The sequence below is a fragment of the Schistocerca americana genome, unplaced genomic scaffold (genome assembly GCF_021461395.2).
Source record: "Schistocerca americana isolate TAMUIC-IGC-003095 unplaced genomic scaffold, iqSchAmer2.1 HiC_scaffold_578, whole genome shotgun sequence".
In the NCBI taxonomy this organism is placed as follows: domain Eukaryota; kingdom Metazoa; phylum Arthropoda; class Insecta; order Orthoptera; family Acrididae; genus Schistocerca; species Schistocerca americana.
Window position 1 is genome coordinate 52501 of NW_025726322.1, and position 5000 is coordinate 57500.

The following is a 5000-nucleotide window of genomic DNA, read 5'->3' on the forward strand; positions in this document are numbered from 1 at the left end:
CTTAACCTAACCCGTATTGTACCTTAACCTAACCCGTATTGTACCTTAACCTAACCCGTATTGTACCTTAACCTAACCCGTATTGTACCTTAACCTAACCCGTATTGTACCTTAACCTAACCCATATTGTACCTTAACCTAACCCATATTGTACCTTAACCTAACCCATATTGTACCTTAACCTAACCCATATTGTACCTTAACCTAACCCATATTGTACCTTAACCTAACCCATATTGTACCTTAACCTAACCCATATTGTACCTTAACCTAACCCATATTGTACCTTAACCTAACCCATATTGTACCTTAACCTAACCCATATTGTACCTTAACCTAACCCATGTTGCGCCTTAACCTAACCCATGTTGCGCCTTAACCTAACCCATGTTGCGCCTTAACCTAACCCATGTTGCGCCTTAACCTAACCCATGTTGCGCCTTAACCTAACCCATGTTGCGCCTTAACCTAACCCATGTTGCGCCTTAACCTAACCCATGTTGCGCCTTAACCTAACCCATGTTGCGCCTTAACCTAACCCATGTTGCGCCTTAACCTAACCCATGTTGCGCCTTAACCTAACCCATGTTGCGCCTTAACCTAACCCATGTTGCGCCTTAACCTAACCCATGTTGCGCCTTAACCTAACCCATGTTGCGCCTTAACCTAACCTATGTTGCGCCTTAACCTAACCTATGTTGCGCCTTAACCTAACCTATGTTGCGCCTTAACCTAACCTATGTTGCGCCTTAACCTAACCTATGTTGCGCCTTAACCTAACCTATGTTGCGCCTTAACCTAACCTATGTTGCGCCTTAACCTAACCTATGTTGCGCCGTAACCTAACCTATGTTGCGCCGTAACCTAACCTATGTTGCGCCATAACCTAACCTATGTTGCGCCTTAACCTAACCTATGTTGCGCCTTAACCTAACCTATGTTGCGCCTTAACCTAACCTATGTTGCGCCGTAACCTAACCTATGTTGCGCCTTAACCTAACCTATGTTGCGCCTTAACCTAACCTATGTTGCGCCTTAACCTAACCTATGTTGCGCCTTAACCTAACCTATGTTGCGCCTTAACCTAACCTATGTTGCGCCTTAACCTAACCTATGTTGCGCCTTAACCTAACCTATGTTGCGCCTTAACCTAACCTATGTTGCGCCTTAACCTAACCTATGTTGCGCCGTAACCTAACCTATGTTGCGCCTTAACCTAACCTATGTTGCGCCTTAACCTAACCTATGTTGCGCCGTAACCTAACCTATGTTGCGCCTTAACCTAACCTATGTTGCGCCTTAACCTAACCTATGTTGCGCCTTAACCTAACCTATGTTGCGCCTTAACCTAACCTATGTTGCGCCTTAACCTAACCTATGTTGCGCCTTAACCTAACCTATGTTGCGCCTTAACCCAACACACGTTGGGCCTTAACCCAACACACGTTGGGCCTTAACCCAACACACGTTGGGCCTTAACCCAACACACGTTGGGCCTTAACCCAACACACGTTGGGCCTTAACCCAACACACGTTGGGCCTTAACCCAACACACGTTGGGCCTTAACCCAACACACGTTGGGCCTTAACCCAACACACGTTGGGCCTTAACCCAACACACGTTGGGCCTTAACCCAACACACGTTGTGCCTTAACCCAACACACGTTGGGCCTTAACCCAACACACGTTGGGCCTTAACCCAACACACGTTGGGCCTTAACCCAACACACGTTGGGCCTTAACCCAACACACGTTGGGCCTTAACCCAACACACGTTGGGCCTTAACCCAACACACGTTGGGCCTTAACCCAACACACGTTGGGCCTTAACCCAACACACGTTGGGCCTTAACCTGCTCTGTAATTGTCATACGACGCGTTAAATTAGTGTAGTGTTGCCTAACTGCAACCCCCGCAATATAGTTTGCTACTCGCACTGCCCGGTCCCCAGAGTATCGCTTCATGTTAAACACCTTGCAGCTATACACTGTAATGCGGATGGCGGCAGGACGTACATGCTCAATGCCCTTCGCAGTTGTTCATTGGCATTCGCATGGCGAAGCACAGCCTACGTTGTGGTACGGCTTGTGGCAACTGTCCGCTGATGTTGTACGTCCAAATCACACACTGTACCGCACATTGGTCCTCATGTACTGAATGATACATCGTGGTACATGTGTGACCGTACCACGACTGCGCCAACAACGGCGAACCATACGGTCCAAATATTGTGCACTCAGCTACGTGTCGTCTCCCTATAAGAGCTGGATTGCAGTATGGTATGCCGTGGATGGCGATCAGCATGAGCCGTCTGTTGATGTAGTGGCGCGTGTTGTCAGACGTAGTCGTCTCTTCTCACACACCGTGATAGCATGGTGCACTGCGTTCCACATCTGCGACATGCGACAGAGGCCGGTTGACAGTCGTTCGCGCAATGGACATCGCATACGTACGGGGGCCACCTTCCACGTGTTCGCGAAGCGTGCACATGTTGTTGCGTGTATGTGGGCAGACATAGTGTGTCGTGACACCTGACACAGGCATGCAACAATCGTTGAATTTGCAAATGGCGATGGACGTCTACGTTTGCTGGTGACGTTACGCAAATGAAGAACTGGTAAACCGTTGTGGTGCGGTTGTTCTCGCTAGAGGTGAATCAGTGATGGCGACGATCGGTTGAGCTACCAACCGGTTGTTTCAGCGATACCCACCATGCCCACGAACGTGAATGGCATGTGGGTGTGAAGCGATACGCGGCGGTGGCTGGGTGGGACCGTCCCCGGCCGGTGAGGGGGGGCCTTCCGGCGTGCTGGCCGCGCGGTGCGTGGGCGCACGCGCTACAGCCGGCTGGTGGGGGCGGCCAGTGGCAGGCGCGCCGGCCGACGGAGGCGGCAGGCGGCGCAGCTGCGCGCCGGCGCACCCTGCACGCGGCGCCGTGCGGCCAAAGTAGGTCCTCGCGGGCCCGGTGCGAAGCGCGGTGGACATCTGCAGTGTGCTGGTCCGATTGAGGACTGTGTGCGCTGAGGATGCGCCGCCGCCCGGCGCTCGGCGCCGCGACGCCGTCTGCTGCTCGGTCGCCTCTGCGGTTCTCGCAGGTGGATTGTATCGCAGCTGTGCGGACGTGTTGGCGCGTGCGCTGTGCTGGGAGAGTTCGCTTCGGCACCCAAGTGGGGCTTTTGTCCTTCTGTGGCGCTGGCGTTGGAGCTGCCGGCCACCGTAGGTGGCGCGTGTTGTCTCCCGCCGGCAATGCCACGACAGCACGCTCCCGGGCCTCTGTCGGCAGCGGCAAGCTCAGTTGGGAGCACGGGTGGTCGCACCTAAAGCGTCTACTCGCCAAACTCCGGGCGATTGCGCCTCTCTCGAACCCGACCAAGTACTTAGGACGGCGCTGCGCGCCGCCGGGACCTGAGAGGGTTTCGAGGTGTATTGTGCAGGGGAGCTCAGCCTCCTCCTGTTTGCAGAATAATTGAGCGGACGCTTGCGTGTTCGCGCGGGCCCCCGGGACACACTCCCGGGCGGCCGGCTGCTCAGCTCTAGTTGACGCAGCTCCCTGGTTGATCCTGCCAGTAGTCATATGCTTGTCTCAAAGATTAAGCCATGCATGTCTCAGTACAAGCCGCATTAAGGTGAAACCGCGAATGGCTCATTAAATCAGTTATGGTTCCTTAGATCGTACCCACGTTACTTGGATAACTGTGGTAATTCTAGAGCTAATACATGCAAACAGAGTCCCGACCAGAGATGGAAGGGACGCTTTTATTAGATCAAAACCAATCGGTCGGCTCGTCCGGTCCGTTTGCCTTGGTGACTCTGAATAACTTTGGGCTGATCGCACGGTCCTCGTACCGGCGACGCATCTTTCAAATGTCTGCCTTATCAACTGTCGATGGTAGGTTCTGCGCCTACCATGGTTGTAACGGGTAACGGGGAATCAGGGTTCGATTCCGGAGAGGGAGCCTGAGAAACGGCTACCACATCCAAGGAAGGCAGCAGGCGCGCAAATTACCCACTCCCGGCACGGGGAGGTAGTGACGAAAAATAACGATACGGGACTCATCCGAGGCCCCGTAATCGGAATGAGTACACTTTAAATCCTTTAACGAGTATCTATTGGAGGGCAAGTCTGGTGCCAGCAGCCGCGGTAATTCCAGCTCCAATAGCGTATATTAAAGTTGTTGCGGTTAAAAAGCTCGTAGTTGGATTTGTGTCCCACGCTGTTGGTTCACCGCCCGTCGGTGTTTAACTGGCATGTATCGTGGGACGTCCTGCCGGTGGGGCGAGCTGAAGGCGTGCGACGCGCCTCGTGCGTGCTCGTGCGTCCCGAGGCGGACCCCGTTGCAATCCTACCAGGGTGCTCTTGAGTGAGTGTCTCGGTGGGCCGGCACGTTTACTTTGAACAAATTAGAGTGCTTAAAGCAGGCAAGCCCGCCTGAATACTGTGTGCATGGAATAATGGAATAGGACCTCGGTTCTATTTTGTTGGTTTTCGGAACCCGAGGTAATGATTAATAGGGACAGGCGGGGGCATTCGTATTGCGACGTTAGAGGTGAAATTCTTGGATCGTCGCAAGACGAACAGAAGCGAAAGCATTTGCCAAGTATGTTTTCATTAATCAAGAACGAAAGTTAGAGGTTCGAAGGCGATCAGATACCGCCCTAGTTCTAACCATAAACGATGCCAGCCAGCGATCCGCCGCAGTTCCTCCGATGACTCGGCGGGCAGCCTCCGGGAAACCAAAGCTTTTGGGTTCCGGGGGAAGTATGGTTGCAAAGCTGAAACTTAAAGGAATTGACGGAAGGGCACCACCAGGAGTGGAGCCTGCGGCTTAATTTGACTCAACACGGGAAACCTCACCAGGCCCGGACACCGGAAGGATTGACAGATTGATAGCTCTTTCTTGATTCGGTGGGTGGTGGTGCATGGCCGTTCTTAGTTGGTGGAGCGATTTGTCTGGTTAATTCCGATAACGAACGAGACTCTAGCCTGCTAACTAGTCGC

General features: G+C 53.0%; 1 non-coding gene across 1 annotated transcript in view; it reads left to right on the forward strand.

Moving 5' to 3' along the window:
* Positions 1-3548: 3548 nt before the first annotated feature.
* The window catches only part of LOC124587105, a 1910-nt gene continuing 458 nt past the window's right edge, over positions 3549-5000 (forward strand). The window contains exon 1 of the ribosomal RNA XR_006975266.1: positions 3549-5000. This exon is cut by the window's right edge and continues 458 nt beyond it. This is a non-coding gene — a ribosomal RNA (small subunit ribosomal RNA).